At 37.4% G+C, this 18,363-nt stretch overlaps 2 long non-coding RNA genes across 3 annotated transcripts in view; one reads left to right on the forward strand and one right to left on the reverse strand.

Annotated features, from left to right (window-relative positions):
• Positions 1-18,363, forward strand: part of LOC144226801 (uncharacterized) — a 497,259-nt gene that overhangs the window by 323,727 nt on the left and 155,169 nt on the right. The window lies entirely within an intron of this gene.
• Positions 1-18,363, reverse strand: part of LOC144226800 (uncharacterized) — a 221,983-nt gene that overhangs the window by 98,400 nt on the left and 105,220 nt on the right. For both annotated transcript variants that reach the window (XR_013333739.1, XR_013333740.1), the window contains one exon: positions 9,998-10,048. This is a non-coding gene — a long non-coding RNA (uncharacterized LOC144226800). The remainder of the gene's footprint in view (positions 1-9,997; positions 10,049-18,363) is intronic.

Genomic DNA, 18,363 nt, shown 5'->3' on the forward strand with positions numbered 1-18,363 from the left:
CAAATTAGCAAGTAAGATATAATGCCACCCTTTCCCCTCTTCCTTCCTTCCTTTCCTTTCCTTTCCTTATTTTTTCCCCCTCAGAAGGAGTCACTTTCATGATTTTAGCTCTGGTAAAATTAGAGCATACTTCCTCTTTGCCTTTCCCCTCAAAGCTGTGGTTTTGACCAATCACATGGTGAATAAGTTATAGATGCAGGCCTGAGTTCTGTTTCTTCTCTCCTGGTAACTCTCCTTTACACATTTTCTTTCTGCCTTTCACTGCAATGGAGGGATGACATTTATAGATTGTGCCTTTTTGACAATGGTAGTTTGGATTTCAGATGTATGTCAGGAAGAATCAAGAAGCAGATGGTGATTTGAACCTCCTTGTCTCATGTTTTTCCAGTGCTTGCCGCATGTTTGGAAAGTTCTGGGTAAGAGTCTCCACTTGAACTATAAGATTCTGAAGGACACAGGATATGTTTGTGGTTTCTATCTTCTGATATACAGCATACCTAATACACATTGAGTAACACATTCAGAAGCAGACCTTCCTTATCATGTAAATGAACAAGAGAAAAACCATGCACTCGAATATTTTACACAAAAGAAGACATAGAAGGCACTGTCCTGTTGGACAGCAAGTGGGCAATACAGTCGCCTGCAGCGGGGGCTCACCTGGAAGGAAAGAATGACCCCTGGGCGTCAGTGGCTCTGTTCACAAAGGACTCCTTGGTGCGATACGGTCCCGATGGAGCCAAGGCTGAGCAGATTTTGGACACTGATTCTGCTCCTCTCCTCCAAGTCCTGAAGGTCTCTCAGGCTTCTATCCTACCTGCCTCCATCTTTCTCTCTCTCCCAGCTATGACACTCTACCAGATACTTATGATTAACTGCTACACGCTTTCAGGTAGCTTTACGAGACTGTTTTAGAAGTCAATGCTGAACATTGTTTTTGATGACTGTTTCATCACAAACGTCCTAATACTGTCCAAGGTAATATATGGATTGGGAGCAATTCATGAACGAGAAAAAGTAAAGGAGAAAAGAAAGAAAATCACATTAATATGTTCTAAAATATAACAATGCACCCAAGTCTCCAGAGGACCTTACACAAGCTCTTTTCCCCAACTCATTAAAGGAATTTGAGTAACATTATGTTAGCATCATGTTCTCAAAAATTGCTAGGTTCCCTCAGACTCTCTCCTGACTTTTGTGTTAGCATCAATAACTGGTTAAGACATCCATTAAGATGTAACAGGTAGGTTTTTTAAAGGTGACTAAGGCAATTTAGCAATGGATGGCAGCATTATTGGGTCCTTGACCCCAAAACAAAGTAGGTAGATGTATTATTTAATGCTTCTATCAAGGAAACATTGGACTCTGATGAATGACCTAGCTAAGACATTAAGTAGCTAAGACAGCTCACTGAATAACTTCTCTTGCTAGTTAGTTAATGGTTAACTTTTCTTCCTAAAGAGTTACCATTCTGGATCCTAACCTATTTTGAGTTGCTGTAGCATAAGTTATCATTTTTTTTTTCACAACAGAATTTTGAAGTATCCTGAAAAGCAATACTGGGTAAGAAAATGGGGAGAATGAAACATCTGACTGCCCACTCCGTTCCTGAGAGTTTCCTGTACAGCCCCTCACTGCTGCCACCCTACCATCCCAAATCTCAGCTCCATCCAGTTGTGTGATCCTGGGAATCTGCATAATGGCCCACTTAAAGCTTGTTGTCCAACTACAGCTCGATCCTGGACACCTTCTGGAAAACTCTCTCTACTCCCAACTTAGCACTCCTCCTTAACCATCCTACTTGCCTGCCATCACTGCCGTTTTGCTTGACTTTCAGAAAGGATTTTCTAACGTGACTTCCTCATTTGTCTTGGAAAAACTGGTATCAATAACATACAGTAAAGCACTTACTATGCTCTAAGTAGTTATCATCACAACGATGCTTCACATAGGAACCATTATTACCCACATTTTACAGATGTGGACGCTGGTTTCTGAAGGTCACTCACGAGTGGCAGCTGGAAGTGGCAGAGTTGGCTTTCTAACCACGGTGGCCTCTCCAGGATCCCAAGCTCTAAAGCACCTATAAACTATACGCATCTTTCTTTGTTCTCTTCTGGTAAAAATAGAAATATCTTCTCTGAGCCCTATAATTGTTACTTATGTTTTTATTATACATTTGTTATCAGAATCCTGTTCTCTGAAATTTTTAGTAACTGCATTTGTCTTTCTCTGTGAAGTGATTTCTAATGAGATGCCAGGAATTCCGCTATAGAAGCAGAAATATTTGGTAATCTCTAGCCGCTGTCGGTAGAAATACAGCAAGTCTATTCTCTCTCATAGGTAATGATGTTGGGTGTAATTTGGAAAAGTAAAAGTACAATGATTCACCTGCCAGTGAATTAGTGTCTAAGAAAATACCAAGAAGTACATATTTTCCTTGAGGAAAGATGATTCAAAGTCAATAAAAATTTTTCCACAAAGAAAACATCAGACCCAGACAACTTTACAGAGTAGTTCTACCACACATTCAAGGAAAAGGTAATTTTAGTCTCACAGAACTCTTCCAAGAGAAGAGAGAAAGAGAAAATAACATCCTATCTCATTTTACGAGGACCATTTTGATGTTCAAACCTGACCAGAACAGTCAAATAAATAAAGATTACATAACAACTATATTCTTAAACAAAAATGTAAAATATTAGTAATTAAATAAAATATTATCCATCTGTATACAGTAGTGTATAAGAAGTTAAAACATCATGAGTAAGGAACGCTTATCCCTGGGTTGCAATGTTGGTTTAATACTAAATCAGCTAATATAATTTTTCACATTGTTAAAGGGAGAAAGACAGGTTATTATCTTAATAGATGCAGACAGAGCATTTAAAAATTCAATATTAAGGAGTGCCTGGGTGGCTCAGTCAGTTAAGTGTCCGACTTCGACTCAGGTCATGATCTCCTAGTTGGTGGGTTCAAGCCCCACATCGGGTTCTGTGCTCATAGCTCAGAGCCTGGAGCTGCTTCAGATTCTGTGTCTCCCTCTCTCTGTCCCTCCCCTGCTCATGCTCTGTCCCTCTCTGTCTCTTTCTTTAAAAAATAAATAATAAACATTAAAAAACTTAAAAATTCAATATCCATAAAGACCTAAATGTGAAATCTCAAACCATAAAACTCCTAATAGAAAACATAGGCAGTAATCTCATGGACATTGCCCTTACCAACATATTTATGGATAAGTCTCCTCAGGCAAAGGAAATAAAAGCAAAAATAAACTTTTGGAACTATATACCAAAGTAATAAGTTTTTGTCCAGCAAAGGAAACCACCAATAAAAAAGAAAACAAACCTAGTGAATGGAAGAAAATATTCACAAATGATGTATCTAATAAGAGTTTAATACCTGAAATACATAAAGAATATATACAACCCAACAACAACAACAACAAACCAAAACAATTACAAAATGGACAGAGGGTCTGAATAAACAGTTTTCCAAAGAAGACATACGGATGACCAAAAGATGCTCAACATCACTAATCATCAGGGAAATGTAAATCAAAATCACAATGAGATATCACTGCACATCAGTCAGAACAGCAAGTATCAAAAAGACAGAAATAACAAAGTTGGCGAGGATGTGGAGAAAAGGGAACCTGTGTGCGCTCTGAGATTCGAGTCAGGCTCTGCACTGACAGTGCGGACGCTCTTTCTCTCCCCCTTTCCTGCTCCCTCTCCCTCTCTCAGTCTCTCTGTCTCTGTCTCTCTCTCTCAAAATAAATAAATAAACTTAAGGAAACTTACTATAAAAATGTAGGAAAGAAGACAGTATAATTTTGCTATAAATAAAATCCAAGTGGATTAATGGTTTAAATGCAGAAGATGAAGCTATAAAACTTTTAGATGAGAACATAGGAGAATATCTTTATGAATCAGGGTAGGGAAGAGTTTCCTAAATAAGACACAAAAAGCATAAACCATAAGGAAAAGATTAATAAGTTTGACTATATTAAAATTAAGAACTTCTTGTCCACAAAAGTCACAGAAGCAAAATGAAAAATTCACAAACAAGAAAAATATAGATGAATGCCTACAACTTCAAAGGATTACTATCAAAGATATATGTAATATTGCACATATGACATACTTACACAATATATTACATACATATACCTATATATCAACCCCATCTGGAAACAAAAGATGAGCTGATATCATTTACAACATGAATATAAATCTTTAAAAAACAATTTACAATGAATCGAGAAGTATCTACAAGCCTTTATTCCACCCAAATACATACAAGTTTAGTCATAAAAGATGTTTGTTGGTTTTCAGACCCTGAATATAGACCACCAGTCACGTATTTTGTCCATCTATGTATTTTTCTTTATAATTTTCCAGTTATTTTTTATACATTTCCAGTTATTTCAATCCTCATTAAAATATCATCTTAAAAAATATTTGTAATATATTATTTAACTCTTAAGCAAAATGTGATTCCAGTTCAACTAGATTTCAAGCACCATTCTTAAAATTAATCAAAATTAATTTAATTAAAATTCTTCAAGTATTTAACATTAATTAAAATTAAAACTCACTGTGCTTACACATATGTGTGTGTGTAATTGCTCTGAAAATCTATTTTATACATTTATATGCTATAAATATTAGAACTTATGGATTTAGCAGATTTCAAGTATGGTATAAACCACCCAGGAAATATCAACTAGATATGAAATATTTGACCATACCCCTCTCACTTCCCATTAGTGTGGAAATATCAAATATGCAGGGGCGCCTGGGTGGCTCAGTCGGTTAAGTGCCCATCTTCAACTCAGGTCATGATCTCATTATTTGTGGGTTTGAACCCCGCAGTGGGTCGTGCTGACAGCTCAGAGCCTGGAGCCTGCTTCAGATTCTGTGTCTCCCTCTGTCTCTGCCCCTCCCCTGCTCGTGCTCTGTCTCTCAAAAATAAATAGATGTTAAAAAAAAATTTTTTTTAAATCAAATGTGTAACATATATCCTGCCCCTCCTCTCTCACTCAGCCCTGGGCAGTTATCACTAATATTTGGCCTCCCCTTTTAGCAGAGTACCAACTCCCTATCTCAATTCTCTTCCACGAGTGCTCCAGGCAGCCACTATCAATTCTTCAGAGTTGGCAATATGAATGAAACTTATTTCTCATCTCTACTCTAGGCCAAGCAGCATGAAAAAACAGACATTTTTCATTTTGTCTTTTAGGAACATTCTGTTCCTACAAATAAAGCATTTTTCTCTCCTCCATGCGCACTCCTGTTTGCAATCTCAAGCCCCAGACCTGGAACCAGAGGACTCTGATGAACACTGGCACACAATGCCATCTTCGAACGCTAGGAGAGTTTGTTTTTGTAGAAGCCAATCTTATTTTAGTCCGAGTCACTTTAGTCATTGTAACCAAAATTATGTAAACTTTCTAAATAGACTAAATATTCTAAAAATACAGCGAAACACCAGCCTCCACACCAACCAAGTCACAATATGGGTGTCTGGCCTAAACCCACAAAATGAGAGTGATGGGAAGGTCATTTATCAAACTACAGTGACCATAACACGCTCCCACCGCTGTGTCAAAAAACAAAGGCAACCAAATGGCTATTATTCAAAGTTGCACCATTATCGTTAGGAAAGCTTTTCATCCCTTCCTCCCTCAATACTTATCATATTAGACCTACAACGTGAGTTCAATAATTATATCCATGTGTCTTTGGAACATTTCCCCATACCTTGGAAAATGGTAGAACAGTTTGTAGCTTTGTTACTATGCTTTCAGGATTTCCCTTGAAGAAATTGGAGTATGTTCTGTGCAAAAAGAATTTGTTCCAATCTGTTTGTTACCACAGATTGTATAGTGCAGCCTGAGGTACTTGGAACCCTAAATGAGCTCCTCTGACCATTAGGAAGAGTCGTGAAACAAGTATGTCAGACGTTATGACGCAGGCGCATTTTGTCCGCATTTACTCCCCACCTGCAAATACAGTTTCCATAAGGCCTGTTTCTCTAAGAATTATCGCCATACCCATGAGCTTATGAACATATCCACTCAGCTGCCATATTCTGACTGCTGTCTCTTGTGTCCTCCGCTCCTCCTACAGTCTTGGCTAATGGAGGCCCCACTACCGATGCCTTGAAATTACTGGGGCATAGTCAGTAAGACAGAGAAGTCAGTTTTCCTTTTTGTTGTCACTTGTTATGGGAAAAGCAGCCACACCAAGCTTCTGCCTTTCACAGGTTGTACCATATCTGCTTTAACATGTTCCACTTTGGGTAACAGACGGTACATGTCTAAGCCATCTGGAATCTATTATCTGGAGAAGTTAGTTACCATTTGTGGCTTCCTAACCCTGACTTCACACTTCAGGGTGGGTTGCTTAGCTTTTGAGAGACCCTACCAGGTATCCACTCTCTGGAAAATAATACAAAGAATACTTTAAATTGCAGTCAGTTAAACTTCAACTTTGGCTCCGGTCATGATCTCATGGTTCATGAGTTCAAGCCCCGCACTGGACTCTCTGCTGTCAGCACACAGCCTGCTTCAGACCCTGTCTCCCTCTCTCTCTAACCCCTACCCCCACCACTCATGCGCGCATGGACATTCACTTTCTCTCAAAAAAAAATTTTTTTTTAAATGCAGTCTAAATCCCCACTGCATTTGCACTTGCATTGCACTCTACTCCATTGCATTTGCTGATTAGAAAGCAGTTTTCATTGGTGAAATGAGAGGTGATCAAGATGTGAGGTCAGCAAGGAAATTAGTGTGGGACCCTCTACCCGTTCACAAATAGGGTGTGAGAATCTAGCGAGCCCAACATACTACCACTTCTGCAGCAAACAAAGTCTTAGGACTGTGACTACTGCCACCACAACCCCACCCTAACATCACAACCACTTCATGGAGGATTTTGTCATCTTTACTGATTGACAAAGAAGCGATCTAGTTGTTAAAAGTTTTCTCACATTTCCCTGGTGATAGACCTTTAAAGCAAGGTGCTCTCGGAGTGTGGTAAGGACACAGTAAAAATTTCAGATTGCCTAGAGGAACAGCTACACTGTTTTGGTGACTGCTAATCAGTGCACGTGTGGAAAATTCAGTTCACGGTGTTTTCATTGTAAGAGGTCACCGGGAGGATGGAGGAAGGGAGTCAGCGTTCACTCTCCTCTCTGGTTGTTAAAGGCTACTCGTAGTTATCAAAGAATCAGAAATTGTCTTATAACAGTTCTCAACAACTCTTATAGGACTATAAAAATAGAAAAGGAGTCATAGTATCTACTGATGACATGAATACGGTGGAAATATAAATGGCTGCCATCTTTTTGGAAAACAACTGAAAGTATCTATTAAAATTAAACCCTTGCATCCACTTCAGCCCAACAGTCTAACTTTTGGGACTCTATTCCATGGGTATGAATATCAGAATAAATAAAGGAAAAATATAAAACAATTATTGCAGCATTGTTTAAGGTGGCACAAAATAAAATGCAAGCCAGATGACTGCAAATCGCATGGAAAACACTTAAATGAATTATGCATGGAATATTATGCAAGATTAGCAACGACTATTAAAGAAAAATTAAGCTCTGAACTGACATGCGACTTGGGGGCATTCCAAAATGTGCTGAATGAGGAAAATGACATGTATGGAAGAGTATTTAACATTCTACGTTTGTAAACAATGACAAAAAAAGTGTATGGAATGTGTAGGTACATTAAATTACAAAAGGATACATAATGTGAGGAGTGAAGCCAGCAATGAGAGCAAAGGATAGATAAGGTGGGGAAGTAATGTAAGCAGAAAATTAATTAAAGTCAGGAAAAAGACTTTGTGTGAAATTATAGGTGTATATGTATGCTTACAGAAATTTAGAAGGGCTAGGTAGATCTCTTATGAGGGTGTCTTAACTGATGACGATGTCCATAATGTATTAAACAGAAAAAAGGAAGAATTAAGTAACGGGTACCTTCCGATTCTATTTCAGGATAAAGGAAATAAATAGCCTCTCTACACAGATATATCTATGGCTATATGTGTTTGCATGAGCAAGAGTAAGGGTGTGAAAAGAGAGGCAATCAGATCTCCAAGGAATGACCTTGGGATGGGGTGGGCTAATTAAGAATCTGGGCTGCTGGGGTGGGTTAGCGTTGCCCACTTTTGAATTATACTATGTTGTTTTACTTATTACAGCCCCAAATTATTACTTTTGTAATTTGAAAAGAAGAAAACACGCAAGTTATAGATTCTGGATAATTGAACAATGCTCTAACTAATTCTTAGGGGGAAAATAGTTCTTAAATATTCTTGACTGAATTTTATTTAAATTGTTTCTTTTAAACCATTAAAACTTGATTAAATTCACCAAGGTACCGAATGCTTATTGGAAATACTTAAGTTCCCCATTTTGGTAAAGAATTAAAGTTCCTTCAAATATAGTAATGAAATTCCTGAGCAGCTGCTTAACTAAAGCTCTCAAAGTAAATCACGTTCACTGTCACTGTTGCATTGGAGTAACAGTCCTAGCTTTTGAGAGCTATCAAAAACAGCATTCAGAGAGCTGTTACTATATGGCACGCATTATGCTTTTTTTTGAGCTATAATTTACATACATAAATTTTACATAAAATTTACCCTCTCATCCCTCAAGAATCAGATGCCAAGATGGGACTCAGCATGCATGATGTTGGCAAAGGATGGATGCTTCACCGACTGAGCCCCCCGGGCGCCCCAGGTTGTTGTTGTTTTTAACGTTAGCTATTGTAATCGAAGTTTAGTTCCTTCTCATTGATGACTTTGACAAAGACCTACATGGACAGCCCTATTCTGCAGGTGGGATCTGTAGAACAGATTTCTTTTTAAATAGCTTGCCCACGCCAACCCAGAGCTGGTCTGGTCCTGGGGATGCTGCCAGTGACCACATGTGACCTGTTGTCTCCAAGGACCCTGAGTCTCCAGTCAGTGACGGGTGGTGTGCATGTGGCCACTCAAAGGCAATGAGGCATGAAGTACATTTCCTGGTTATGTCCTCAGCTTAAGGAGGTGATCAACATCACCGAAGCTTTTGAAGCTTTTGGCAGGCTTATCTTTGGACAGGGGGACTACAGAAATTGTAAAGAAATAGAAAATAGACACAAAAAGTCATCCATGTAAGTTTAAACTGAGTTTGATGGAAGTTGAGGGGAAAAAATTATTGAAAAACAGCATCAATAGTAAGCGGAGACTTCTATATAAGGAGTTAAGTTCATTAAAGTACATTTTCTCTCTGACACATTGGCAAAAAACGGGTTTGGTGTTTTAGAGCTCTAGCACAAAATGCAGAAGAAACTAAGATGTGTGAATGGTGTTCAGTCCTCCATCTTTATGATTCTGATTTGTGTTAAATTAGTAGAAGAATGCTACTGAAAACTAGCATGATTAATCATGGTGTGACTTCTAAGGAATTCATTGGGTGGAAGGTGGGGTGAAAAGGAAGTCAAACAAAACCTTCGTGGGGTTTTCTTTGATGTTATTTTTTAGTCCTTTGTTTTTGGCAGGGGTTGGAGTGCAGTTAGAGAAAATAAGTGGTAGAGAAGTGGGATTGTGTGATTTGGGAATAAATAACTGAGTAATGTGGCCCCAGTGAGACGCAGAGGTTGGGGTTGGAGGGTGGGTGTGAGGGCATGTGGACTGAAAGCTAGTCCATTTTCTTTCTTTGTATTTTTGCTTTTAAATCTAAGGTTACATCTGCGGCTGTATTTATCTCTCTAGAAGATTATCAGTAGAATACAGAAACAAAGAATACAGAAACTAGGCTTTACTTCCGTGCTCGTATGTGTATGTATGTGTAAACTGGCAGGCTATAAGCTCTAATGAGCTTAGAAATGGCATACCAGCTTCTATCTAACCGGAGCATCAATGTTTATCTACCTCTCCCACAATTAAAATCAGATGTCCGACCACAAAGCAACGAGTGAGGCTTTGCTTACCTTAATAATGACTGCTTGTAACCTCACTATTCGGCCACTGAAGTCCTGGCCCTGTGAATCAAATCAGCAGGGAGGAAGAAAAGTGTCAGTGTCAGAATCCACTTGGGACATTTAAGCTGACTCCACATTTACAAAAACATTCATAGAAACTAATTCCAACCTCAAATCTTTTTCTCCTACTTCAAGTCCATCAGATTGCCAGTTAATTACTAATTCTAGTTGACTGCATAAATCAACAGATCAGAAATGTACAAGCACTTACTTCAAGGGCAAATGATTTGGGAAATTTCACCTAGTCGTTTGTATTCATGTCACGCAAAATTGTGTATATTGCCATTATTCACCATTTAATCATCAGCCACGTTCTAAACAGTTTGAAATGTCAAGTAAAATCTAAATTCTGTACATTTTAAAGTGTTTAATTGCACGAGGAACAGCGAAACAGGAAGAAATTATTCAGAGCTAATTTTGCAGATCCTTGCAAGAATGTAAATTGCAACCGTATTTCCAATAGGTTCAAAATCAGAAGTTAATTTTATTTTACAAGTGAACAAAACTCTTTACTGAAATGCCAATATGCTCACAGAATTACAAACTTACTGTACACTAGCAAAAGGCTTAAAGAATGAACACAGTTAAAAGTAAATCGTTGACAAAATACAAAATGAATGCATCCTAGGTAAGTGATTCTATTCAATTACACATGTAATTGAGATACTTTGGATTCCTAAATGTAAACTTAATTTTTTTCCTCCCAAGTTTGGTCAACTTTGACTTAATAAGCACTGCATGCCATGTTCTACCTCTTTACTCTACTCAGATATCAGATAAATGTCAATTTAGTCCTTGTTTTAACTCTGTAACACATTCTATCTTACAATATCTTCTGTCTTTATGCATCAAGCAAGAGAACTATTTGCAGACCTTGATTCTTCTTTAAGTGGATGGAAGCATTTCTCCAGAGGTGTCTGATTTAAGGCAATAGTGAAATAATATGGCCAGTTTGATAAATGCTCACCAAAAGACCTCAAGGCTTTACTCATATGCAAGAAAACACAATGCATTATAGAAAGAAGAGAAATGGAAAGAAAATGGAAAATGGAAAGACAATGGAAAAGGAAATAAAATGAAACTAGCTTATATAGAAATAATTGCTCTCTCTTGGTTTGTGTCTCAACATATTTTAAGTAGGACACTATTTACAGTGATCATATATGATGATGTCATTCTTTCTAAAGTTAGGGAACCCAGTTTAAGTTTAGCAGGCTCTTAGTGTTTGTAGAAAAAGAGCTTAGTTCCCCCCTCCCATATTATATAATCTAGATTTGTAAATAGTATAACTTCATTTTTAGTGATTGAGGTCTGAACTTAAATTCATCAGTTTGTTATTCATTATATTTTGTCAACATCAAAGAAAGCTTAGGGTGACTCCAAAAGTAAATAACTCATTTTGAGGTAAATCACAGAGGTTAAAATTAAACTAGAACAGAAGTTTCTGGTTTATTAATGAAATAATTAAGAAAGGAAAGTAGTTTTCACATTCTTTCTGCATCACAGATGTCTCTTACAATAAAAATCTAATGAAATGTCTGGATTTTCCCAGGGAAAAAAATGCATATTCAAGCTAAATTTTGTATATGGTTTCTCTGCAAGCTTGTCCTTTGACACCAAAGTTTAAAAACCTTTAACTTGGAGCCAAGTTAAAAAATATCTGCATGCAACAAAGATCCTGTCATAATTATGTTTATTGTTACCAGACTGAGCCACATTTGGCTCAGATTCCTAGCTTCCAGGGGGAAACAGAAAGCCTGGTTATAATGACTCTCACTAGAAAATAAAAGAAACATAGGTCTTAGGGAAAAGAAAGCTCTGACTAGCAATGAATTATAAATAATTCCCCTGGAACTTTTTGTAAGCTTTACTTTGGAAACTATGAATAATCTCCCTTGCGATAGTAAAATTTCATGTAATTTCTTATTTTAGGCACTTAAGAAAGTAAGAGGACTTAAGATTAGTAGGAAACATACAGCCTGTTGGACATCCAAACCATAGGATAATATGCATTCAATTCCCCTGGCAGTTAATTCTATCAGACTATATTCCTTAACATTTTACTGCTCATTTAAAGCTGGGCTTTTAATAGGTACACTTCAGGTATCAGCCCTCTCGAAATCTCTGATACATCCAGCCTTATGAAAGATAGGAAAAGAAGAAACAACATGTGTATAATAGAGTCCCCCAAGAAGAAAACCAAAACAATAAAACAAGAGAGATACTTAAAAAATCTATAATTAAAAAAAACTAAATAAATAATAAAATATAAAAATTCTTAATTTCCTAAAATTAAGAATATATACACATACGAAAGTAATGTTGAAAGGGCACACTGTGTACATGGGAAAACAGAATGAGAACACTGAGGAAAGTCTAATGAAATTACTGGTTGTTAAAGAAACTGAGTAAATTCTCTTCACATCTGGGAAACATCTTGAAATCTAAGTCACTTCTAACTAAGAGAAAATCAAATTGTAAGGAATTTTCAATAGCATCATTTTATGCCTTCTAGAGTAAAGCAAAAATAAAATCTGAGCAAGTGTTTTATATTCAGATAAGTTGCTTTTCAAGTAGAAAGTCAAACTCTTCTCAACATCCCATGAGTTATTCCTGGTGTATCTATTAAGGAATAACATTCAGACAATTAAAATGAATGGAGAGATCTCAACTTAAGGATGGTTGGTGAGCATGAGCACATAGTTAATTATAGAACTATGAGTAAATAATGGTAATAAGGGAAGAAGTAGAATATGTAATAATTATATGTACTAATCCTAATGCTGACATCTCCCCTAAGGGCATAGAGTGAATAGGATGAAGGAACAGGGCTAGAAGGTAGACTACTTTCAATATACCTTGTTCTATGGAATTGACTTTGAATCTATTTTTTATATAATAAAAACGTTAAGTCCTTAAAAATTGAATTAAAATGAGATAAGTGATTCTAAGCAGGTAAGATTCTAAGCAGGTAACTAGTGCTGGCATAACCACTCAGAAACGAATCCAAATATCTTTTAGTTTGTATTTATTATTATTTTTTTTTTTAGAGAGAGAGCAGGGGAGAGAGACAGAGGGAGAGAGAGAGAGAATCTTAAGTAAGCTTGCTCATCATGGAGCCCAAAACAGGGCTCAATCCCATGACCCTGCAGTCATGACTTGAGCCAAAATCAAGACTCAGATGCTCAACCAACTGAGCTACCCAGGTGTCCCTAAATATCTTTTAAAAAACAGTTTTTGATTGTACAACCCTAATAATATATGCCTTAAGGACAAAAAAAGAGCTAGAAAAAAATGCTAGTTTTCAGTAATCGTTGTATAGGTGGTAACAATGGCTTTGTAACTCAAAAAATGTTGTGTGCATAAAGTATAATTCTGCGATATTATAATCCTATTACTCAGTTTCCTTGACAAGCAAGATTCTTGCCAAAGGAGAAAGGAAAAACTGATGTCAGAAAGAAGAGATTAAGAGCTTTTAGTCTTGAACTTGATGAATCAATATAAATTGACATTTTCTGCTTGAAAGAAACTACTAATTTTTTCAACTAAAAATTCTAAGAAACACTGACGCACCCAGTACCAAAAAATCCTAGGAGCACTCTTGCTCCCCAGGATTTGGTGTTGAAATCCAATTTCCTTGGGAAAGGAACAAGAGATATTTGGAGAAATGGCTAATTCTAGATTCAGATCCAGGACAGGAAATATACAAGAGTGTCTTGTATGCGACTCTTGTTGCATCAGATACTGTGGGAGCTACCAAAGATTATTAACTGTGTCAAAAACTTGAAAATCCACTCTCAGAGACTGTCAAAGATGAAGCAGTATAAACAGCAAGAAGGAAAAGAAAAACTTCAAAAGACTGAAATTCACAGAGATTCCTGGGTGGCTCAGTCAGTTGAGCACTGACTTGATTTTAGCTCAGGTCATGATCCCAGGGTGATAGGATTGAGCTGGGCGTTGGGCTCTGAGCTGAGTGTGAACCCTGGGATTCTTTCTCTTACCCTCCCTCTGCCCCTTCCCCACTCACATTATCTCTCTAAAAAAAAAAAAAATTGAAATTCATCAGTTTAAATCCCTGAGTTCATAATGATACTTAAAACAATAATTGGTCAGCCATTGGAAGTCTCTAATGAACCAACTCGTTATTTTGAAACTTCGCAAACAAAGAACCACTAAGTAAATTGTGGTAGGTCAGCAAATAAGTGAAAAAGAAATCACAGAATTGGAATATCATCTGTTTGCAAGCCAAAATGAGATCCTGGATCTAGTCATTAAGTATCAATTATTGCTAATACCAAAAAGAGAGAAAGAAAACCAGATATTAGGTGTCTTCTGATGGAGGAAGGAGTCTTTCTAAATAATCAAGCTGGTCAGTCCTCCAGATCCAATTACTAATTTACAGCCAAGTAAGAGGAAAAAGGAATATGCTAAACCCTGCTATATAGATGTAATCAGGACAGATAATTCTACAGGACACACAATCGAGTTTCTTCAAATAAATTGAAAAGAGAGGAAAAGTAGGTGGAAGGGGAACCCCATAGGTGAAAAAGGAATATATTAGCCAATCCTTGCACATAGGTCTTGTTTGGATCCTGATTCAAACCCAAAAACTTTGTGATTTTAAGATAGAGTTGGAAATGTAGACAGTGACCAAATATTTGATGACATTGAGAATTATTTTATTTTTAATGCTACCATCATGGTATTGTGGTTACATAGAAGAAAAGGCTCTTCTTCTTTTACAGTTACACGCTGAAATGTTTGTTTGCAAAATGAAATGTCCAAAAGTTGCTACAACATCATCTGGAAAGGTGTATGTGGGTAAGAGTGTATGTGAAATCATTTTGTTGAAGCTGGGTAATGGCACGGGGGAGTTTATTATAGTATTCCATTTTATTTTAAAAACTAAGATGTTTAAGAGAAAAACATGCATTTGGTAGCTTTGCCTTCATGGCATTGCTATGCTCTGATGGCCCTTGAGAGACTTGAAATTTTCTGCATTAGGAGAGATTTCTTTCCCCTCTGTGCCGGTGAAAAGCAAGCGGTGCCGCACTGAGCCCAGTGAGAGTTAAAGACAGCTAGGAGCTGATACATCTGGGGAGCATTAGCTATATTAAGGACAAGCCAGCATGCAAAGGTAACCGGAAGAAGCAGCTGAGTACTCTCTGGTCAGGCCTTGAGGTCATCTGAATTAAGGGATTGCGGTTCCCAGTCTAGCAAGGGACGTGTATCATTTCAGCGCTCTGTTTTAAGCCCCAGCACAAGATTCCTTTGGTTTGGAACTGGACCAAAATGGAGTCCAAGACTTTTCTATTCTCAATAAGCAAGTTTAAATGTCTTGTATCACACAACACCTTTCAGGAAAGACTAGACAGTATTTACATTTATAGTAACAAAAATGTCATGTCTTTTGGATTTTTTTCGGTTGCAAAATCTTCTGTTAGCCATATCTGTGGAGATGAAGATAAATACTTCTTTTGATTGTCAGCCACTAAGGGTCAAAAGATACCTGCAGTATTTATTGTGAGGTAGCACTGTAAAAAGCGCAAGAATTCCTATAAAGGCATGGTAGAATTATAGGAGTCCTATATCTTCAGGAAAGACAGGACTTTGAAATCAAACTGAAATCATGTAAAATCTAACTGCCATTTCTCACCTTGTTAGGTTAGGCCAGGGCTATGCTTTAGTTCCCTCATTTACGAAAACAGGATTGTAGTGAGGTTTAAAGAGAATACCTACCGCAGGGCGCCTGGGGGGCTCAGTCAGTTAAGCATCTGACTCCTGATTTTGGCTCAGGTCATGATCTCACAGTTGTGAGATCGAGCCCTGCATTGGGCTCCATGCTCAGCAAGGAGCCTGCTTGAGCTTCTCTCTTCCTCTCCCTCTGCCCCTCTCTGACTTGTGCTCTCTCTCTCAAAAATAAAATGACATCTTAAAAAAAAAAGAAACATAAAAAACCCCAGATAATACCTAAGGCACCCACCCCAGAGTATACATTCGATATGTGAAAGAACTGACATTTTCACATTTGCTTTCTCAGGAGCAGCAATTTCTGCCTCTTGCCTTTGAATAAAGCCATGTTTGAGTGAGTATTAGACATCTTTCTCCTTATGTAAACACCACTACTAGGTGCTCACTTAGGCTATCAGCTCGATCTCTTTTGAAGACAAACCTAAAACAAGTCAATAGATTATAGGTTACTTATTATAGACCAATTTTCTTTTATGGTAGAACAATTTTTATTAAAAGTGAAACACTGTTTATATCATAATGTGTCAGAAAGACTCAAGTAGTGGTTATTAGAAATACTTTAATCCCGGGGCGCCTGGGTGGCTTAGTCGGTTAAGTGTCCGACTTTCGCTTAGGTCATGATCTCGCGGTTCGTGGGTTCGAGCCCCGCGTCGGGCTCTGTGCTGACTGCCAGCTCAGAGCCTGGAGCCTGTTTCAGTCTGTGACTCCCTCTCTCTCTGACCCTCCCCTGCTCACGCTGTCTCTCTCTCTCTCCTAGAAATAAATAAAACATTAAAAAAAATACTTTAATCCCTGATAATTTTACTCATACTAAAAGATGCAAGAGTAAGTGTAGTAGATACGCTCTTAGAGAAAACACAGTCCGAATAAACACAGAATATTGAATATGCCATACTTTAGTCATTTATAGTTTGAACTAGAAGATGGTCTCTCTTCTGGGTTCCTTGTCTTTTGCAATTAAAACAGCAGTAAGTAATTAAAATGTATAAGCCATTTTGATGTAATCTTAATGCACATAACCTGATGACATGCTTCTAACCAGCCATATCTATATTGCAAATTTCATTTGAAATACATGATAAAATGAGCCCATTTCACTCACGGTAAAAGCTAAGGCCAATGAGAGTTTTCCATCAATCTGTCTGGGTGGCTCATTCAGTTAAGCATCTGACTTTGGCTCAGGTCATGATCTTGTGGGTCTTGAGTTTGAGCCCTGCATCGGGCTCTGTGCTGACAGCTCGGAGCCTAGAGCCTGCTTCGGATTCTGTCTCCCTCTCTGCACCTTCCCTACTTGCACTCTATCTCTCTCTCAAGATAAACAAACATTAAAAACTTAAAATATTAAGGCAGGACAGAAGAGGTAGGAAGCAAGGGAGCTGACAGCTCAGGAGACAGTAAGAGACCACGAAGCCACTATACAACTCTGTGGACCTGCTTGTATCCTTCCCAGTCACTTAACTGACTAGAAGTGGGGACAATGGGAAATATTATTCTTTCTAGTGTTTCTAGTATGTTTCAGCATACTTATTACAGAATTAATCCCAGTCCATTGCAGAAAAATTAGAAGTAGTAAAGAAAAACAAAATAGTCTAAAGCCCTACCATTCGGAGATAATCCCCATTATTATTGCATATTGATGTATCTCTATCTAGATTTTATATGAACATAAATATAAATCTATTTTATAAAAAACTTGATCAGCCATTTATGTTTGTTCCGTAACTTATTTTTCTGTTTGATATTCTTTTATGAATATTTTCTGTGACATTTGGTAAAGATCTACATTAAGAAGTGTGATAATAGGGTATTGTATTATCTGAAGACTCCTTTACTTAACCAATTTTCTGTTGCATATCTGTTTCTGTTGGGTTTTTTCTCTTTCAAATGTGCTTGAATATATTTCTTTATACAAAGGAAATATGATGTGTGAAAATTCCCACAAGTGATACCTTAGCATGGTATAAATTTGACTTCCTAATATTCCAGCTTGTGCTCCTCATGAGAAGTAGTCCTTTATTTACTTCCCATGGCAGACTTTATTTCCATAACCGACTTTCACAGCATTACTAATGGGAAAGGCCATAGAAGGTTGATGTAAAAAAAATGTATATATATGTCCATAATCCCTCTTGAACAGGTTTCCTATTAAATGAGAAAATGTTTCTTCAAATACATGATGTAGCCATTGGTGACCAAGGTAGGGAATAGACAAAGACATGTGGTCTTCATTGGGCCTCACAGCAGCATCTGAAATCATCTCTGTGTTTAAGAGTGAGTCCATTTGACCAGATATTTTAGCAAGCTTTTCAGCAGCCAAAAGTCCAACTCAGATATAGCTTAGTTTTTCACGAAGCCGATGAACCCTTCAGCCATTTTAAGTGGTATCTATTAAATGCGATTCATCCAACATTGTAATGGATGCTTTGTGCATTATATATCTTTGGTTCTTATTCATAAGCTTCTAACTTTCTATTTCTACTCTACCAAAGTCAGTCATTTCCCATGAAGAAAACCAGAATAAAATGTCTTGTTTCAATTTCAGAATCAGGTTACATTTCTGGTTT

This window comes from Crocuta crocuta, unplaced genomic scaffold (assembly GCF_008692635.1).
Source record: "Crocuta crocuta isolate KB4526 unplaced genomic scaffold, BGI_CrCroc_1.0 scaffold103, whole genome shotgun sequence".
In the NCBI taxonomy this organism is placed as follows: Eukaryota; Metazoa; Chordata; class Mammalia; order Carnivora; family Hyaenidae; genus Crocuta; species Crocuta crocuta.